General features: G+C 36.1%; 1 long non-coding RNA gene across 4 annotated transcripts in view; it reads right to left on the minus strand.

Moving 5' to 3' along the window:
• The window catches only part of LOC108384545 (uncharacterized), a 758,195-nt gene that overhangs the window by 486,316 nt on the left and 248,529 nt on the right, over nucleotides 1-23,350 (minus strand). The window lies entirely within an intron of this gene.

A 23,350-nucleotide genomic window follows, 5' to 3' on the forward strand; every position in this document is an offset into this window, starting at 1 on the left:
ACCAAATTCAAAAATACATCAGAAAGATCATGCATCATGATCAAGTAGGATTTATTCCAGGGATGCAAGAATGGAACAACATTTGAAAATCCATCAATATCATCCACTACATCAACAAAAAGAAGGACAAAAACCACATGATCATCTCCATAGATGCTAAAAAACATTCGACAAAATTCAACATCCATTCATGATAAAACTCTCAACAAAATGGGTATAGAGGGCAAGTACCTTAACATAACAAAGACCATATATGACAAACCCACAGCCAACATCATACTTAACAGTGAGAAGCTGAAGCTTTTCCTTTAAGATCAGGAACAAGAAAAGGATGCCCACTTTCTCCACTTTTATTCAATATAGTTCTGGAGGGCCTCGCCATGGCAATCAGACAACACAAAGAAATAAAAGGCATCCAGATTGGTAAAGAAGAAGTTAAACTGTCACTCTTTAGAGATGGCATGATATTGTACATAAAAAAACCCCTAAAGCATCCACTCCAAAACTACTAGATCTAATATCTGAATTCAGCAGTTGCAGGATACAAAATTAATACACAGCAATCTGTTGCATCCCTGTACAGTAATGATTAACCAGCAGAAAGAGAAATCAGGAAAACATTTCCATTCACAATTGCATCAAAAAGAATAAAATGCCTAGGAATAAGCCTAACAAAGGAAGTGAAAGACCATACTCTGAAAACTACAAAACACTTATGAGAGAAATTAAAGATGATGACAATAAATGGAAACACATCCTATGCTCATGGATAGAAAGAATATTGTCAAAATAACCATCCAGCCTAAAGCAATCTACAGATTCAGTGCAATACGTATGAAAATACCATCAGCATTCTTCAACAAACTAGAACAAATTCTAAAATTCATATGGAAACACAAAATACCCCGAATAGCCAAAGCAATCCCGAGAAGGAAGAATAAAGCAGGGGGGATTATGCTCCCTGACTTCAAGTTCTACTACAAACCCACAGTAATCAAGACAATTTGGTACTGACAAAAGAACAGACCCATAGATCAATTGAACAGAATAGAAAGTTCAGATATTAGCTCAAGCATATGTAGTCAATTAATATACGATAAAGGTGCCATGGACATACAATGGGGAAATGACAGCCTCTTCAACAACTGGTGTTGGCAAAACTGGACAGCTACATGCAAGAGAATGAAACTGGATTATTGTTTAACCCCATACACAAAAGTAAACTTGAAATGGATCAAAGACCTGAATGTAAGTCATGAAACCATAAAACCCTTAGAAGACAACATAGGTAAAAAATCTCCTGGATATAAACATGAGCAACTTTTTCATTAACGCATCTCCTTGAGCAAAGGAAACAAAAGCAAAAATGAACATATGGGATTACATAAAACTAAAAAGCTTCTTTACAGCAAAGTATATCATCAAAAGAACAAAAAGGCATCCTACAGTATTGGAGAATATGTTTGTAAATGACATATCCAACAAGGGGTTAACATGGAAAATACATAAAGAACTCATATGCCTTAACAACCAAAAAGCAAATAACCCGATTAAAAAATAGGCAGAGGATATGAACAGACAATTCCCCAAAGAAGAAATTCAGATGGCCAACAGGCACATAAAAGGATGCTCCACATCACTAATTATAAGGGAAATGCAAATAAAAACCACAATGAGATATCACCTCACACCAGTTAGGATGGCCAGTATCAAAAAGACTAAGAACTACAAATGCTGGTGAGGATGTGGAGAAAGGGGATCCCTCCTACACTGCTGGTGAGAATGTAAACTAGTTCATCCATTGTGGAAAGCAATACAGTGGTTCCTTAAAAAACTAAAAATAGAAATACCATTTGACCTGGGAATTCCACTCCTAGGAATTTACTCTAAGAATGCAGGATCCCCATTTCAAAAACACATATGAACCCCTATGTTTATCGCAGCACTATTTACAATAGCCAAAATATGGAATCAACCTAAGTGTCCATCAGTAGATTAATGGATAAAGAAGAGGTGGTACATATACACAATGAAATACTATTCAGCCATAAGAAAGAAACAAATCCTACCATTTCCAAGAACATGGATGGAGCTGGAGGATATTATGCTCAGTGAAATAGCCATGTGGAGAAATGCAAGTATCAAATGATTTCCCTCATTTGTGGAGTATAACAATGAAGCAAAACTGAAGGAACAAAACAGAAACAGGCTGACAGTCTCCAAGAAGAAACTAGTGATTACCAAAGGGGAGGGATGGAGGAGGATGGGGGAGGGAGGGAGAAGGGGATGGAGGGGTATCATGATTGATGCACATGGTGTGGGGGGCATCATGGGGGAGACAGTGTAGTACAGAGAAGGCAAATAGTGACTCTGTGGCATCTTATTATACTGATGTGCAGTGACTGCAATGGGGTATGGGGGGGACACTAAACAGAGGTGGATGTAGTAACCACATTGTTTTTTCATGTGAAACCTTATCAGAGTGTATATCAATAATACCTCAATAAAAATGAATAAATAAATAACTTATCCAAAAATAAAAAAAAACCCTACAAGGTGCTTCTCTATTTATAGGCCAGTCCAGGAACAATAGGAAACAAACAATTTCTCTCATTCTGTGCAATGTTAATTATTTAGAAAAACACAAATATCACTTAAGGCCTTAAACTGAGACTGCTTTGTTTTTGATGAGCTGCTTCTGATCCTGTCACACATTTTTGCAGCTTTGTGCTGCCAGTGATCGCAGCTTCACAGTTGTTTCAAATATAAAACCTTCTTACAAAGCTTTTGCTCCAAAATCCCTCTAGTGGAAAAATTAGCTACTAAATCACTCCCTCAGCAGAGAGAGGGTGTTAGCCATGTGGTCTAGGATGGAGTACTTAGCATTCCCAAGGAGTGGGTAAGGAGAATGGAGGTCATTAGTGGTACTTGTACATCGAAAGCATTTGCTATATTTCTTGACCCACTGGAGGCCCTTTTACCAATTAAAAAAAAAATGTCGGGTATTTAAAAATGCAATGTATAGAAAAATGAAAAGGAACAGGTTAGGGAGTGGCCCGTACTTTAGAAGGGACTATCATTAACTACCAGCTGGGTCTGCCAAAAATTTGTCACCCAAAGAGAAACTGGTACTGGCATGAAAAGAGACACACATTAATGGAACAACAGAACAGAGATCTCAGAAATAAACCCATGCTTCTAGAGTCACTTACAGTATGACAAAGAAGACAATACTACACAATGGAGAAAACACAGTTTCTTCAGTTAAGTAGTGTTGGAAAACCTAGACACCTTCATGAAAAAGAATGAAACTGGACCACTGACTAATACCATACACAAAAATAAAATGTATTAAAGCCCTAAATGCAAAACCTGAAACCATAAAACTCCTAAAAGAAAACGTAGGTAGTAAAATCTTGAACATCAAGATTTTACTTGATGTTTCCAGATATGCCATCTCAGGCAAAGGAAACAAAAGCAAAAAATAAACAAGTGGGACCACATCAAACTTAAATACTTTTGCACAGAAAAGGAAATCATCAACAAAGCAGAAAGGCAACCTACTGTATGGGAGAATACATTTGTAAATTATATATCTGATACAGGACTAATATCCAAAATATATAAATAACATACAACTCAAGACCAAAAATAACAAAATAAAAGGCAGTTAAGCAATGGGCATAAGACCTGAACAGACACTTTTCCAAAGAAGACTTTCAGATGGCCAACACATACATGAAGACATGCTTAACATTACCAATCATCAGTGAAATGCAAATCAAAACCACAATGAAATATCACTTCACATCAGTCAGAATGGCTAGTATTTTTATATTAAGGTATGATTGATATACACTCTTATGAAGGTTTCACATGAAAAAACAATGTAGTTACTACATTTACCCATATTATCAAGTCCCAACCCATACCCCAATGCAGTCACGGTCCATCAGTGCAAGTTGCCAGAGATCCTCTATGTCCCTTCTCTGTGATACACTGTTCTCTCCGTGATCCCCCACACCATGTGTACTAAGCATAATACCTCTCAGTCCCCTTCTCCCTCCCCACCTATCCCTCCACACCCCTCCCCTTTGGTAACCACTAGTTCACAGAATGGCTAGTATTAAAAAGACATAACAAATGCGGGTAAGGATGTAGATAAAAGGGTACCCTCATGCTCTGTAATAATGTGAATTGGTGCAGCCATTATAGAAAACACTACAGAGATTCTCAAAAAATTAAACATAGAAATACTATAAGACCCAGTAATTTCACTTGCAGGTATTTACCCAAAGAAAACAAAAACACTAATTTGAAGACATATGCACATCCCTATGTTTACTGCAGCATTATTTATAATAGTCAAGATATGGAAGCAATCAAGGTGTCCATCAATAGATGAATGGATAAAGAAGAGGTACATACATACAATGGAATATTATTTAGCCATAAAAAGAAAGAAATGCTGATGGAGCGGAGCCAAGATGGCAGCATGAGTAGAGCAGCAGAAATCTCCTCCCAAAACCACATTTATCTATGAAAATATAACAGACAACTCTTCCTAGAATAGAGACCAGAGGACACAGGACAACATCCAGACCACATCCACACCTGCAAGAACCCAGCGCCTCGTGAAGGGAGTAAGATACAAGCCCTGGACTGGGGGGACCCGAGTGCCCCTCCCCCAAGCTCCCAGTGGGTGGAGAGGAGTCAGCAGGGAGGGGGAAGGAGCCCAGGACTGCTGAACATCCAGCCACAGCCAACGAGACCAGAGCGCAGACACAGTGCATGTGTGGGGTCCTGGATACTAGGGAAACAGGGTGGCAGGACTGGTGAGCAGGTGCCTGAGGCCAACACCAGAGAACAAAGAAACGGGAGAGGCCTTTTTTTTTTTTTGGCGAGTGCTTTTTGGAAGTCTTAAAGGGACAGGGACCCTAATACCTAGGGAAACAGGGAAGCAAGACCGGTGAGTGGGTGCCTGAGACCAGCGCCTGAGGACAAAGAAAATCGTGCATTTTTCTTTTTTTTTTCTTTTTTTACATATTCACTTAATTTTTTTTTCTTTTGTCATTGCTGTTGTTGTTTTGGTTTGGAGACTGCTTTTTGAAAGTCTTAAAGGGACAGGGCATGACACTTAGTCCAGAGGCAGGGTATCTGGGGAACTCTGGGTACTCTAATCCTCTGGACAGCAGGGAGCACAGAGGCCGCTTACGAAGATAAACAGCCTCCCAGCTGCTCCCCCTCCAATGGGGCTCCACCATTTTGGAGCAGCAGCCCGAGACAGGCCATGCCCACAGCAACAGTGGAGATAAAATCCATAGCAGCCAGACAGGAAGCAGAAGCCCTGTCTGCACACAGCTGCCCAGCACAAGCCACTAGAGATCGTTATTCTCCCAGGAGAGGAAGGCCACAAACCAACAAGAAGGAAAGCTCTTTCAGCTGTCACTCATACCAGCTATGCAAACTATCTCTATCACCATGAAAAGGCAAAACTACAGGCAGACAAAGATCACAGAGACAACACCTGAGAAGGAGACAGACCTAACCAGTCTTCCCGAGAAAGAATTCAAAATAAAAATCATGAACATGCTGATGGAGATGCAGAGAAAAATGCAAGAGTAATGGGATGAGATGCAGAGAAAAATGCAAGAGCAATGGGATGAAGTCTGGAGGGAGATCACAGATGTCAGGAAGGAGATCACAGAAGTGAAACAAACCCTGGAAGGATTTATAAGCAGAATGGATAAGATGCAAGAGGCCATAGAAGGAATAGAAACCAGAGAACAGGAACGTATAGAAGCTGACATAGAGAGAGATGAAAGGATCTCCAGGAATGAAACAATACTAAGAGAACTATATGACCAATCCAAAAGGAACAATATCCATATTATAGGGGTACCAGAAGAAGAAGAGAGAGGAAAAGGGATAGAAAGTCTCTTTGAAGAAATAATTGCTGAAAACTTCCCCAAACTGGGGGAGAAAATAATCGAACAGACCACAGAAATACACAGAACCCCCAACAGAAGGGATCCAAGGAGGACAACACCAAGACACTTAATAATTAAAATGGCAAGGACCAAGGACAAGGAAAGAGTTTTAAAGGCAGCTAGAGAGAAAAAGGTCACCTATAAAGGAAAACCCATCAGGCTAACATCAGACGTCTGAACAGAAACCCTACAGGCCAGAAGAGAATGGCATGATATACTTAATGCAATGAAACAGAAGGGCCTTGAACCAAGGATACTGTATCTAGCACAACTATCATTTAAATATGATGGTGGGATTAAACAATTCCCAGACAAGCAAAAGCTGAGGGAATTTACTTCCCACAAACCACCTCTACAGGGCATCTTACAGGGACTGCTCTAGATGGGAGCATTCCTAAAAAGAGCACAGAACAAAACACACAACATATGAAGAATGGAGAAGGAGGAATAAGAAGGGAGAGAAGAAAAGAATCTCCAGACAGTGTATATAACAGCTCAATAAGTGAGCTAAGTTAGGCAGTAAGATACTAAAGAGGCTAACCTTGAACCTTTGGTAACCATGAATCTAAAGCCTGCAATGGCAATAAGTACATATCTCTCAATAGTCACCCTAAATGTAAATGGACTTAATGCACCAATCAAAAGACACAGAGTAATAGAATGGATAAAAAAGTAAGACCCATCTATATGCTGCTTACAAGAAACTCACCTTAAACCCAAAGACATGCACAGACTAAAAGTCAAGGGATGGAGAAACATATTTCAGGCAAACAACAGCGAGAAGAAAGCAGGGGTTGTGGTACTAATATCAGACAAAATACACTTCAAAACAAAGAAAGTAACAAGAGATAAAGAAGGACACTATATAATGATAAAGGGCTCAGTCCAACAAGAGGATATAACCATTCTAAATATATAAGCACCCAACACAGGAGCACCAGCATATGTGAAACAAATACTAACAGAACTAAAGGGGGAAATAGACTGCAATGCATTCATTTTGGAGACTTCAACACACCACTCACCCCAAAAGATAGATCCACCGGGCAGAAAATAAGTAAGGACACAGAGGCACTGAACAACACACTAGAACAGATGGACCTAATAGACATCTATAGAACTCTACATCCAAAAGCAACAGGATATACATTCTTCTCAAGTGCACATGGAACATTCTCCAGAATAGACCACATACTAGCTCACAAAAAGAGCCTCAGTAAATTCCAAAATATTGAAATTCTACAAACCAATTTTTCAGACCACAAAGGTATAAAACTAGAAATAAATTCTACAAAGAAAACAAAAAGGCTCACAAACACATGGAGGCTTAACAACATGCTTCTAAATAATCAATGGATCAACGAACAAATCAAAATAGAGATCAAGGAATATATAGAAACAAATGACAACAACAACACAAAGCCCCAACTTCTGTGGGACGCAGCAAAAGCAGTCTTAAGAGGAAAGTAGATAGCGATCCAGGCACACTTGAAGAAGGAAGAAAAATCCCAAATGAATAGTCTAACATCACAATTATCAAAACTGGAAAAAGAAGAACAAATGAGGCCTAAAGTCAGCAGAAGGAGGGACATAATAAAGATTAGAGAAGAAATAAACAAAATTGAGGAGAATATAACAACAGCAAAAATCAACGAAACCAAGAGCTGGCTCTTTGAGAAAATAAACAGAATAGATAAGCCTCTAGCCAAACTTATTAAGAGAAAAGAGAATCAACACAAATCAACAGAATCACAAATGAGAATGGAAAAATCATGACAGACTCCACAGAAATACAAAGAATTATTAAAGACTACTATGAAAACCTATATGCCAACAAACTGGAAAACCTAGAAGAAATGGACAACTTCCTAGAAAAATACGACCTCCCAAGACTGACCAAGGAAGAAACACAAAAGTTAAACAAACCAATTACGAGCAAAGAAATTGAAACGGTAATCAAAAAACTACCCAAGAACAAAACCCCAGGGCTGGACGGATTTACCTCGGAATTTTATCAGACACACAGAGAAGACATTCTTCTTAAGGTGTTCCAAAAAATAGAAGAGGAGGGAATACTCCCAAAATCATTCTATGAAGCCAACATCACCCTAATACCAAAACCAGGAAAAGACCCCACCAAAAAAGAAAATTACAGACCAATATCCCTGATGAATGTAGATGCAAAAATACTCAATAAAATATTATCAAACAGAATTCAACAGTATATCAAAAGGATCATACACCATGACCAAGTGGGATTCATCCCAAGGATGCAAGGATGGTACAACATTCGAAAATCCATCAACATCATCCACCACATCAACAAAAAGAAAGACAAAAACCACATGATCATCTCCATAGATGCTGAAAAAGCATTTGACAAAATTCAACATCCATTCATGATAAAAACTCTCAGCAAAGTGGGAATAGAGGGCAAGTACCTCAACATAATAAAGGTCACATATGATAAAGCCACAGCCAACATTATACTGAACAGTGAGAAGCTGAAACCATTTCCTCTGAGATCGGGAACTAGACAGGGATGCCCACTCTCCCCATTGTTATTTAACATAGTACTGGAGGTCCTAGCCACGGCAATTAGACAAAACAAAGAAATACAAGGAATCCAGATTGGTAAAGAAGAAGTTAAACTGTCACTATTTGCAGATGACATGATATTGTACATATCTCTCAATAGTCACCCTAAATGTTAATGGACTTAATGCACCAATCAAAAGACACAGAGTAATAGAATGGATAAAAAAAGTAAGACTCATCTATATGCTGCTTACAAGAAACTCACCTTAAACCCAAAGACATGCACAGACTAAAAGTCAAGGGATGGAGAAACATATTTCAGGCAAACAACAGCGAGAAGAAAGCAGGGGTTGTGGTACTAATACACCATGGAAAACCTAGAAGAAATGGGACTCCTACTCCAAAACTACCAGAACTGATACAGGAATACAGCTGTTTTGTTCCTTCAGTTTTTCCTTTGTTCTTATACTCCTCAGATGAGTGAAATCATTTGGTATTTCTTTTTCTCCGCTTGGCTTATTTCACTGAGCATAATACCCTCCAGCTCCATCCATGTTGCTGCGAATGGTAGGATTTGGTAGGAGTCCTAAGGACTCCACTCCAAAACTACTAGAACTGATACAGGAATACAGCAAAGTTGCAGGATACAAAATAAACACACAGAAATCTGTGGCTTTCCTATACACTAACATGAGCCAATAGAAAGAGAAATCAGGAAAACAATTCCATTCACAATTGCATCAAAAAGAATAAAATACCTAGGAATAAACCTAACCAAAGAAATGAAAGACCTATACCCTGAAAACTACAAGTCACTCTTAAGAGAAATTAAAGGGGACACTAACAAATGGAAACTCATCCCATGCTCATGGCTAGGAAGAATTAATATCATCAAAATGGCCATCCTGCCCAAAGCAATATACATATTTGATGCAATGCCTATCAAATTACCAGCAACATTCTTCAATTAACTGGAGCAAATAATTCAAAAATTCATATGGAAACACCAAAGATCCCGAATAGCCAAAGCAATCCTTAAAAAGAATAAAGTAGGGGGGATCTCACTCCCCAACTTCAAGCTCTACTACAAAGCCATAGTAATCAAGGCAATTTGGCACTGGCACAAGAACAGAGCCACAGACCAGTGGAATAGATTAGAGACTCCAGAAATTCACCCAAACATATATGGTCAATTAATATTTGATAAAGGAGCCATGGACATACAATGGCGAAATGACAGTCTCTTCAACAGATGGTGCCGGCAAAGCTGGACAGCTACATGCAGGAGAATGAAACTGGATCACTGTCTAACCCCATACATGAAAGTAAATTCAAAATGGATCAAAGACCTGAATGTAAGTCATGAAACCATAAAACTCTTAGAAAAAAACATAGCCAAAAACCTTTTAGACATAAACATGAGTGACCTCTTCTTGAACATATCTCCCCAGGCAAGGAAAACAACAGTAAAAATGAACAAGTGGGACTATATTAAGCTGAAAAGGTTCTGTACAGCAAAAGACACCATCAATAGAACAGAAAGGAACCCTACAGTATGGGAGAATATATTTGTAAATGAGAGATCCGATAAAGGCTTGACGTCCAAAATATATAAAGAGCTCACATGCCTCAACAAACAAAAAACAAATAATCCAATTAAAAAATGGTCAGAGGAACTGAACAGACAGTTCTCCAAAAAAGAAATACAGATGGCCAGCAGACACATGAAAAGATGCTCTACATCACTAATTATCAGAGAAATGCAAATTAAAACTACAATGAGATATCACCTCACATCATTAAGGATGCCTGCCATCCAAAAGATAAACAACAACAAATGTTGGCGAGGCTGTGGAGAAAGGGGAACCCTCCTACACTACTGGTGGGAATATAAATCAGTTCAACCATTGTGGAAAGCAGTATGGAGGTTCATCAAAATGCTCAAAACAGACCTACCATTTGACCCAGGAATTCCACTCCTAGGAATTTACCCTAAGAATGCAGCAATCAAGTTTGAGAAAGACAGATGCACCCCTATGTTTATCGCAGCACTATTTACAATAGCCAAGAATTGTAAGCAACCTAAATGTCAATCGGTAGATGAATAGATAAAGAAGGTGTCGTACATATACACAATGGAATACTACTCAGCCATAAGAAGAGGGAAAATCCTACCATTTGCAGCGACATGGATGGAGCTGGAGGGTATTATGCTCAGTGAAATAAGCCAAGCGGAGAAAAAGAACTACCAAATGATTTCACTCATCTGAGGAGTATAAGAACAAAGGAAAACTGAAGGAACAAAACAGCAGCGGAATTACAGAACCCAAGAATGGACTAACAGGTACCAAAGGGAAAGGGACTGGGGAGGATGGGTGGGTAGGGAGGGATAAGCGGGGGGGGGAGAAGAAAGGGGGTATTAAGATTAGCATGCATGGGGGGGAGGGAGAAAGGGGAGGGCTGTACAACACAGAGAAGACAAGTAGTGATTCTACAACATTTTGCTATGCTGATGGACAGTGACTATAAAGTGGTTTATAGGGGGGACCTGGTATAGGGGAGAGCCTAGTAAACATAATATTCTTCATGTAAGTGTAGATGAAAGATTAAAAGATTTTTAAAAAAAAAGAAAAAGAAAGAAAGAAAAGGGGGAATACTCCTTTATAGGATAAAACTAATGGTAAATCAACGATTAACGCATGCTTTAAATATTCTTAGTTTTGATCACTTAAAGGGTATCAGATGACCGGCTATGGAGGTACACTCTTTTGATAATATTCCTTTCTCTTAAAAAAAAAAAAAAAAAGGCAATTCCTGTGTGGTGACCTCCAATGAGTTCTACACAATGGTATAAAGGGCATATCAAAGTGTGGGCAAAGGGTCTGTTTGTGTTTATACAGAAGATCAAAGCCTAATTTGGCTACCCAGAAAATGAACTAAGATACGATATGAAGAAGAACTTCCAACATCAGCACTCTCTGGAAGACTCATACCAGAAGATGATCATCAAAAAACCTCCACAAAGATCCAGGCGATGCTGCAGTTGTAGCTGCATCCATCCCACCATTTCCTGGACTTGCCATTGGAATGAAGAAGGAGATATCTAATCTGGCCTGTGCATACGGTAAACAACAAATTTGACTGGATCTATACTGTTGGAACTCAACCAAGAATTAGGAGAAGTGCAAGTTGTTGCACTCCAAAATCTTATGACTACAGACTATCTATGGTTAAAAGAACATGTGGGATGTGAACAGTTCCCAAGAATGGGTTGTTTTAGTGTGTCTGATTTCTCTCAGACTGTTCAAGTACAGTTGGACAATATCCATCATATCATAGACAAATTTTCACAAATGCCAAGGGTGCCTAACTGGTTTTCTTGGCTTCACTGGAGATGGCTGGTAATTATAGATCTGCTTTGATTATGTAACTGTATTCCTATTATGTTAATGTGTGTGCGCAATTTAGTTAGTAGTTTAAAACCTATATATGCTTAAGTTACTCTACAAGAAGATATGTCAAAGAAATAATCATTCCTCCCATGTTTTCTTCCATCTGCTACCTCTATAGCTTTTCTTTTTCCTTCCTAATTACAACCCTTAAATAGAATTCGTGCCTCATATCGAATTTACCGAGTATCATAATTCCTCCAGGTGGTAATGATACCTCAAGACAAATGTTGGGCATAGAAGCCACAGGGCATAAATCTGCAAAGAAGTAAAAAGCTAACCTTTTCAAACAATATGGCTTCTTTCTCACTTACCAACTTTACATCTCCCTGTATGGCCCCGGAAGATGACTGGTTAGCCAGAGACGGGTAAGATTCCTCAAAGGAGGAAAAACCTAAGACAGGCACAGTCGCAGGGGGGCCATCAGGTGAGAAATTGGGGATCAACAGTGGTGAAGCTTAGAACCTCACCCCCCCATTTTGAGAGAAATCTTCTGCATTCGTGGATGCTTTAATGCTCTTGTCTAGCTTGGATTAACACATAGTCTACAGGCACACACCTGATCATCTACAATTGCTCTCTTACAACACTAAACTATGTTTTCTACCTTTATCTTGCATCTACCTAACACTTCAGCATTTTATTAAAAATAAAAATAATAAATAATAATAAAGGGAGAAATGTGGGATCCACATATAAATCAAGTATAAAAATCAAACGATTATTCATATTTGACCTGTTTATAGTTCATAATGCATGATCAAAACCGAAAGCTTCTGTGATGACTGCCCTTGTACTGTTCACCATGTAAGAACTTATTCACTATGTAAGAATTTGTTCACCATGTAAGAACTTGTTCGTTATGCTTCAGAAGATTGGAGACTGACGAGAATTAGGCTTGAGATGGATTAATGATTGTGCATTGAGCATTGACTCCCCTATACAGAATTTTATTGTTGTTAACAACCATTTGATCAATAAATATGAGAGATGCCATCTCAAAAAAAAAAAAAGAAAGAAATGCTGCTGTTTGAAAGAACATGGATGCATCTAGAAGGTGTTATGCTAAGTGAATTAAGACAAAGATAATAAACACCATGATTTTACTTATTTGTGGAATATTTTTAAAGTATTGAACAAAGAGAAATAAAATCATAAAATCAGAGAACAAACTGGTGGTTGCCATAGAGGAGGGCAGTAGGTGGATGGGCAAAATAAGTGGAGGGGATAAAGAGGTATAAATTTTCCAATTATAAAATTAGTCAGTCACAGGGATAAAAAGCCCAACATAGGGAATACAGTCACTATTGCAAAGAATTCTCTTGGTTATTGATTGTTTGAAATGGGATAGATTTATACTTTATTTTTGAAAAATATAACTTACTTGGTATAAAATATAGATTGGCAGATATTTAAAATCAGGTTCACTGGAAAACAGACTCTAAGATGGAGATCAGTGTGCAGTAAGTTTATCTTCCCAGATCAGTATTCTGGGTTGATGAAGGAATAAGGTCCGGGCAGAAGGATCAATGAGCTGTAATGCACCATAATGTCACAGCAAAGACCTCAGCTGATCCTCTGGGGAACCTTGAAGTCAGCTGAGATCACCCAGCAAAGTTGTCCTCAACTAGGAATGGGCTCTGGCTTTTATACCCCAGTATCATCACCATATTTTTTTTAAATAACTGTTTCCATTGGCTGCTTCCTCTTCTTCCCTTTCCTGCATTCCTATAATCTGGCTTTAGACTATGTTTCTGCTGGAAATACTCTAGCCAAGGTCAAAGACAAAAATCCACAGTTAAATCCACTCAACGCAGAAAATAAATTTGACAATATTTATGCAAATTAAAAATATTTATACTATTGACCCAAGCAATTTCACTTTAGGAATATGTTTAATGGAAAACATTGCACAGACAAGCAAAAGTCACACACACTGACAAGCACACGTGTTCTCTGCAATTTGTAAAAGTAAATAATTGGAAATGACTTAAATGCCCATCAGTGGAAGACTGGTTATGTTAAAAGTGTTATTTAATAAAAGCATAGTAAATATTTGATGACTGAGTGGCTGAATGAATAAACAGTTACCATGACACATACACTCTGGACTTGAGGCTTTGATGAGATCCCAAGACATTTTTATTAAATTTGAAAATTAAATCCCACTTCAATTTTTCTGTTTAGATATGTTTGCCATTTACTAAAGGAAATCTCTTAGGAAAATTATGGGAAAACAGAATCAATTAGAAATGGATATGAGTAAGAAATAGAGTACATATTTCTTACAGATTTCTAAAATAATCTCAGCCTGCTCACAAATTTGCTAATGTGGAATACTTTACTGGGTATAGAGGCCACTCTTCACCAGTATTTCAAATATGAATGTGCTCCAAGAGTTCTTGAATCTTACCTCCATTATGATTATCTATTTATATTTCTATCTCTGTGCTAATTGAAGGCAAAACTTATCTTTTATGGGTTTATAGCATATATATTTACAGGTACATAAAACAGAGCAAGTACACATAATAGGCACCATGTACATTTGTGAAGTAATGATTGGGGGATACCCCAAAAGCTTTCTTTATCAATCTTCTGTCCATTTCCCAGCTTCTATTATTATTATGTCCTGCCTTCTACATGGGGAGATTTGATCTGAGAGTAGGAATCCTTGTCTAAATAAACACTAGCTATTGGGTTACCAACAGGCCTTTGCTGTGAGGAGAATGAAATCTCACTTCTCTGAGAACCAAAACATAAAAGAGCTACTGTTTCTCCTTTGATACAAGTTAATTCTGTCACCTGAATCTCACTCCCTCCTCCACTGATCCCATGTTGAGCTGATATAAAGTAATTTCATCCTTATATATTATACTGCCATTCCCCAGTCATTATGCTTCTGAAATACTCTCAGAGTCATGCGTATAGTGTGGATCCACATTCCATAATGGTGGCCAAAAATATGCCTAAGTTTCCTTTAAGAAAAATCTAGCAGCTGTCTTAAAGTATGATTGACATATAACATACCATAAATATCTAAAGTGTACAACCTGGTAAGTTTGACATTATCACATACTATAATATATATCAGCCAAGATGCTGAACATATACATGCCGCAGAAGTGTTCTTGTGCTCCTATGTAATCAATGCCTTCTACTCCTTCCCACTCCCCAATTTCTGAGGAAACAGCTGCTGTGCTTTACTGTCATAAAAGATTAGTTTGTTTCTAGAATTTTATCTAAATGGACACACACAACATAGTCTTTTTGTCTGGATTCTTCTCCTCAGCATTATTATTTTGAGATTCATCCACATAGTTACATGATTAATAGTTCCTTCTGCTTTATTGCTGACTAGTTTTCCAGTGTATAGATACACTTGTTTACCCATTCGTCTATTGATGAAAAGTGATTATTCTCATTTTTTATTATTACAAGTAAAGCTGCCAGGAACGTTTACATGTCTTTGTATGTACATATGTGTTCTCTTCTCTTTGGTGTATGTCTAGCTGTGAAATGGATGAATCATACAGAATACAATATAATAGGTGTATATTTAACTTATTAAGAAACTGTCAATCTGTTATTCAAATTGATTGTAGCATTTCACATTCCCACCAGGAGTGTATGAGAATCCTAGTTCCTCCTCAACTTTGTCAATAGTTGCTATAATCAATTTTTTAAATTTTAGCCATTCTAATGAACATGTAGAGGTAGCTTGCTGGGGTCTTAATTTGCATTTTCCTAATGAGCATATTTTATGTTTTTTTCTTGATCAGTTGTCTAGAGATTTAGCAGTATTATTTATTTTCTTAAAGAATAAGCTTTTGGGTTCATTGATATTCTCTGTTTCTCTTAATTTGCATTTGCCTAATACACGAGCAAGGACAGGTGACTACTCCCCTCCCTGGAAATGAATGGGCAGGGACAAGATCACACCTGGTATAGGCAGAGGGACCCCAATAACTAAAAGAAATGAGGGGAGATTTTAATGCTCACATGGGCTTGCATGATTGATTGTGTTTTATCCATCCTTCAATGCTACATCATGAAATTTTTAGAGAATGTGGCAGTACTGGAATATGTGATATATGCTGAATTTTGTCCAATACTTTTCCTCAGATAATGCTTTTTGTTTTTTAGATTAATGCAGTGAATTAGATTGATGTTTTTTCAGTATTTTTTTTTCTTTTTACCTTTTGACTCCCTTCACCTATTTTTCCCATCCCCCAACTTGGCAAACACGACTCTGTTTTCTGTATCTATGAGCTTATTTTGTTTTGTTTTTATTGACATTTGAATATTAATTAATTTGCTTTCCTGGAATCAACCCTTCTTGATCATTATGTATTATCCTTTTTATATATGGTAGAGACAATTAACTAAAGTTTTGTTATGAACTTAGGCAGCTATTTTCATTAGGGATATTTGTCTGTTGTTTTCCTAGAATGAATGTGGAATCATTTCTGCCTCTTGAATTTTCTGAAAGAGTGTGAAGAACTAATATTTATTCCTTAAGTATTTGGTAGAATTCACCAGTGAAGGTATATGAGTCTGGAATTTTCTTTATGGGAAGGCTCCTAGCTAAAAATTAAATTTCTTTAGTTGATATATAGCTATTGATGATCTCTATTTCTGTTTTAGTGTGCCTTGGTATTTAGGGCCTCTCAGGGAATTTGATCATTTCATGCAGTTGTCAAATACACTGGTATAAAGTTTTTCATAGGAGTCCCTTATTATTCTTTTAATATCTATAAAATCTGTAATGACATTACTTTTTCTCATTCCTGATACTGGCAGTCTATACAAACATATTTTATGTTTTTTCTTGATAAGTTGTCTGGAGATTTAGCAGTTTTACTTATTTTCTTAAAGAATAAGCTTTTGGATTCATTGATATTCTCTATTTCTCTTCAGTTTTACTGATTTCTGCTTTGATCTATATGATTTCCTTTCCTCTGCTTACTTATGTTTAACATACTCCCTTTCTTTTAGTTCAAATACTTTTTTAGTTTCCATTCTAATTTCTTATTTGACCCAAAGGTTATTTACAAATGTGTTATTTAGTTGATACATATTTGGGTATTTTGGATGGTTTTCTGTTATTTAATTCCTAATTCCTTTGTGGTCAGAACACATGTACATCTTGAATTCTTTGAAACTTAGGTAGAGTTCGTTTGTGGCACAAAACAATGTACATTATCATTGTTTCAGGTATGTACACCTGAAAAGATATTTTGATGATGTTAAATGGAGTGTTTTGTAAGTATTATATTGACAATGTTGTCTTTTTAAAAAATTGATATACAGTGGGCGGGACTTGATAATATGGGTGTATGTAGTAACCACAATGTTGTTCATATGAAACCTGAGCATAAGGTTGCATATCAATGATACCCTAAAAAAATTACAACGAACTAAAGGGTAGCTCCTTAAGTATCAAAGAGTGTTAAGAATTAAATAATGGAAGGGGAATGTTTTTTAAATAATTGATATACAGTCTTATTTTAGTTTCAAGTATATAACACAGTGGTTCAACAGTTATCCATATTATTAAATCCTCACCCCTACTAGCACAGTTACTATCTGTCAACATAGAAATATGTTACAGAATCATTGGTTATATTCTCCATGCTGTACTACTATCCCCATTTAAGTCTTTTATATTCTTAATGATTTTGTCTATTTATTCTATCATTTCTGAGAAGGGGATGTTGAAATATCTAAATCCAGCTAAAAACTGTCTATTTATTCCTGCAATTCTGTCAGGTTTTGCTTTGTGCATTTTGAAATCATGTTAACAAGCTCATAAATGTTTCTGATTTTTATGTCCTCTTGATGAATTAAGCTTTTAATCATTGTGAAATGATCTTATTCCTGATAATAGTCTTTATTCTGAAATATACTTTGTCTGACATTAATATAGCCATTCTAGCTTCCTTCTGATTAGTGTTGACATGGTATATCTTTGCCCATGTTTCCTCCTTTGAATTGGTTGTGTTTTCACATTTAAAGTAGACTTCTTTAACATAGCATTTAGGTCTTTTATTTTTTCATTTAATCTGACAATCTCTGTCTTCCAAATGTACTGTCTTGATCATATATATAAAGTACGATTATTTAAATGGTTTTGTTTAAATCTAACATCTTGCTATTTGTATTATATTTATCCCATTTTTTCTGTTCCTTTATCCATCTTTTTCTGTCTACATTTGGTTTGAGGTCTTTTTTTTTAAGATTTCATTTTCTCTCCTGTATCATATTGTTAGTTAGAACTTCTTGATGTTTATTTAAAAATTCAATTTAAGTTTATAATATACATCTTTAGCTTATTATAATCTGCTTGCTAGTGATATACCACTTTATATATAGTATAAGAACTTCAGAACACTATGCTTTCATTTTCCTCTTTCTGTCTTTGTGTTTTTCTTCATATATATTATTAACATAGATCTTATAAGCTCCCTACATTATTATTATTATTATTATTATTATTATTGCCTAAACAGTCAATTACCTTGTAAAGATATTTAAGATATAACAAAAATTCCTAAATATTTACCTACACACCATTTTGGACCTCTTCAATTCAACAGAAATAAATATATATGTGAATCAAAAAAACAGGACAAGAATATTATTATTTGGAACAGCCCTAAACTGTAAACTAGCAAATGTTCACCAATAGTAGAAGAGGTAACAAATCATGGAATATTCAATCAAGTAGATATCACATAACAATGGAAAGTGAAATAATAAAATACAGTTACACATTACAACAAGGATGACTTGTTGATAATGAACTTAATGTTGAAAGAATCCAGACACAAAAGAGCATATACACTTTATTGGTATAAATCTAAAATTAAGAAAACTAGTTTATTGTGAAGCAAAACAAGAGTCTATAACTTCTGAGAGACAGGACATGCCTTAGGTGGAAGCACAAGGGATGATTTGGGGAAAGGCTGGTTATATGTATATCTGGATCTAGGTGGTGATTAAAAAAATACATAGACAAAAAGAAGGGAATGGTTTCATTAAAACTATGAACAATAAAAAATAAATGGGTATAAAACTATGGCCCTTTTCAGAGACCATAAACTTAAAAATAGTAAAAACAACAAACTTTTACATTTGATGTCATAAAAACTTAACTTCTATAAAGAAAAAAAAATATTCCAAGTTGAAAAGGCACATGCTACACTGGTTTTAAAAATTATAACATATCCCTAAGATATAATGATTTTCCTACAAAGAAAAATATGAACATAATAGAAAAACAGACATCAGCTATGGCCAGACAATTCAGAAAATAAAAAACACAAATGGTCAACCAACTTATGAAAATTGTGTTTATGGAAAAAAGAATGCATTACAAAACATAAAAGACATCTTTTTTAGCTTATCAAAATGTTAAAAAAATTTTTAAATAACAGTATTTCTAAGAGTGAGGGAATAAAGTGCTCTCGCACATTGTTGGTGAGAGAATAAACTGGTATGACTTTCTGGAGATTAATTTTCAAAAGCCTTCAAAAAGATATACACATTTTAATACATGAACCCTTTTTATAAAAATTTATCCAAGAAACAAATAAATGCATGCACAATTATTTACAATAGTGACCTTACTGAGTGAGAAAGGTTGCAAAGCAATATATGCAGAGAATTCCATTTTCAGAACAATGCATTTAAATGCATATAAAAATGCTGAAGAGATCAGACTAAAATGTAAATAAAGATAATATCTGGGGTAGTGAGGATATTATGGGTAAGTTATAATTTTCTTCATATTTTTCTATTTACTTGTTTTAATCTTTTAAAAATTTGATTTCTTTAAAATTTTATAATATATAGGCCTTAATATATATGTTTGAAAATTATAAATTTATTTAAATGAGCATTTATATAGAAAATTACCATGAAGAAAATGTTCACAATGATAGTCTTTGGGCTATTAATATTTTTAATACTTTTTCCTATAATGAGCATGTGTTTATTTTTTTATATTCAGCAAATTCTAAGCCTTTATTTGCCAGTTAGCCCTTTGAATTCATGTGTTCTTTCCATATAATAACCATAAGTTTTTAAACACAGATCATTGGCAACATAAATACTAGTAATTTCCTGAGCAAATGCATATGATGAAGATTTTTTATATTTCTTTTATAATAAAGAACAATTAATTTTTTAAATAAATGAGGACTTTAGTGTAGTACTAATAGATAGCATATATTCATAAACAAGCATTTCAGATAGGCTAAGCAAGAGGGTCCACAATGGGAAGTAGTAATTAAATTATTCAACTGTTAGTTAAGTTAGGAAGAAAAACTAAGGATGAAAATGGAGAAAAGTAAGTAGAAAATCCATGAACAGAAAGGCCTCAATGAATCTAGTGCTGACCTAGAGTACTGCAAATTAGTCCATTTCTTTCAAAAATCAAATTGGGCCCAGTTAGTTGAAAAAATATCTTCAGGATAGCAAATCTCTTTCCGGCAGGAGTTAAGGAGAGAGCCCCTTTTACATTTCCCCTCAGGACACATGCTTTCTTGAGACTAGGATGTCCAAGGCAACTAGACCAGACCTTTGAGTTCACAGGAATAATCTAATTTTGTCTACTGCATCTTCTATTGCTGAACTATTTGATATAGAATTCAGGCAATATTATAACCAAACCAGCAAAACCAACCAAATTCTCCAGTTGCGCATTGGTGAAAAATGCTTGTAATAACTTTCTCATAACACATCCTTAATTTTAGATCATTTAGAACTTGATGACATTCAGTCTGAAAGAACCAATTTGTTCCTTCTCTTAACTTTACCCAATATGTGATGAAATGTGGCAAAGAGAAATGGCTTATCTAACCTCTGGATGAATGAAAACTATTTTGTCATGTGGTGACTTGAAAGCTCTTTTAAATTTAGAGTATAATTCAGACAGTGGTGCTTAGAAACTGCAAACACAATGGGCCTTTATCTTGTTTCTCTAGATCAGTAGTTTTCAAAGTGTGGTCCCTGGAACACCAGCACGGTTAGAGATGCAAATCTTTGAGCTCAACTCTACTAGTGAATCAGAAACTCGGGTAGTGACACAACTAGTTACTTAAAAACCACCTAGATGATCCTGATGAATACACAGTTTGAGAATGACTTCTTTAGATGGTCTTTGATGCAAATCTTTAGAGATCTACTTCGAGAACAGAGTGACATGATGACTAAAATCTATAGGAAAATTTTTCTTTCATAATGAATTTGTAGAAATTTTATAGCAGGTTTATCATTTTTTGTCTCTGAAAGGTAAAAATTCTGACCCTTAACAGAATTCTTATGATGAATAAACAAACAACACAGTGACATTTCTGAAGCAAGACCATATGTCAATGTGGTCCCATTTAACATGGAACATGGTGAAGGCAGAAAATCCTATTAAAAGAACCTTGGTTTTGTTTATTGTCCATTACGCATTGTCACACAATATCCCTATGTGCCCTAGGTATGTTCATTAAGTTGGACTCAGGCTAACACCAAAGCCCTAAAATCTTGGTATCCACCTGTACCATAAGAGAATAAGAATGTTCTATAATTACCACACAGCTAAAAAATTAGAGTTAAAGATCTTTTTATACAACCCAGAAATAATTTACAGGATGGAGATGTAAAATTTGGGGGACACATTACTAAAGTTAATAGAAACCTGCAAATTATCAATTTCGATATGTTGAATCTATATTCTACAGCAAGAATGCTTTCGAGAAAAGAATCAGGGTATACACTCTGATAAAAGGGAATGAAATTTGATCCATTTCTAACTACATAGGAAAAATATATCAGCAGGGATGATAAATATAGCCATTTTTGTTCTAGAGTAATCTCTGGGATCTTCAGAAAGTTTTGAACACATACTCCCTTTAATCTTTAAAGCAGAGTAGTTCAGTTATCTGTTCTACTCACAAATCTGCAGTTTGGATGAGACTCTGTGAGGATAAGCTGTCTTTGCTCTACACAGCATGAAACCCGGGGGCTAAAGTGAGTGAAGACTCATTTACTCATATGTCTGATGATTGATCCTACTTGTTGGTTGAATATTTGGCTGGAATTTCTGTCAAACATTTATCCATGTCTTCCTTATGTGGCCTGGACTTGTTAAGCCTCAGCATTCTGACAGAGAGCCAGGTGGAAAGTCCTATTACCCTTTGCAGCCCAGCCTCTGAAGTCATGGCTGGCAAGGTTTCTGCCATACTCTCTGAATTAGAGCATTCACCATCCTTTCCAGGATCAAATGGAGAGATCACAGACCCCACTTTTTAGAGGGGGAGTGCCAGGGCTCTAGAAGAACACATAGGACCAGAAGCACTTCTACACAATATAATGTGCCACAGTCCTGTGGCCAAAACAATTTACATTCCTTCCCTAGACCTGAGAGTGAGCAAGCCTTTAGATGATTCCAGTTTCTAGCCTTAAAGCTGATTCAGTTGATTCTGAGTGAAACAAAAGAAATCTATCCCAGTAAGCCATGCCTGAGCTGCAGATTCATGAGCAAAGTAAACGGGGTTTGTTTGTTTTAAGCCACTATGTTCTGTATTGTTTTATTATACAGCAATAGCAGAGGGACACATATTCTCAACTTTTTTTTTTCCTGGCTAAGCACAGGTAAGAGACACAATGGCATAGGAGACACTATTCGACTCAACCAGATATTTAAAATAGGCTGGTTCTCCAGTTCTAACTCATTCAGTTTTTCCAGAAAGCATTTTGGAATACAAGTAAGAGTTATAAATTTACAGTGATAACCCTGAATTCACCTGAATTCATACAAAAATAATATGTTACAAATTTAGTACCTTATGTATATTTTGTGACACCAAACAACTGATCATACTCTAGTGTATTACAACAAGGTATAAGTTGAAAGCCACTGTCCTAGAGATTCTTGGGGGTAAAAGTTCTTCAATAAAGTTTAACAAATGAATCCAAAATTAACAAATAAATGCAAAAACCTGAATTTAGTTATTTCTGTTTTTCAAGAATGTTCACCTATGGTAGCTTGCTGCTGGCCGGTCAGGAGCATGTATAAAAGTAATGGGGAATGAAAACATTATCAATGAACAACTTGTTCTGCTCATGCTGAAAGATGGTCAAGGAGCAATGAGTCCCACTCTAACATCCCAACACCTAGCCCACTGGGCGGGTTCTTTGTAAGTACAGTGACTACCCTTTTCATCATGCCCAGTAGAATCTCAGCATTCCATTTGATTTCAGAAGCTTCCCAAACAAAATTTTAGTGATAATTTATGTGGTCATTATATTCATAAGTAATGTATTCAGAAAATAACTTGTGGGTTTGTGGGATATCTTCTGATGTCTCTGAACAAA

This window comes from Manis javanica, chromosome 1 (genome assembly GCF_040802235.1).
Source record: "Manis javanica isolate MJ-LG chromosome 1, MJ_LKY, whole genome shotgun sequence".
NCBI lineage: Eukaryota > Metazoa > Chordata > Mammalia > Pholidota > Manidae > Manis > Manis javanica.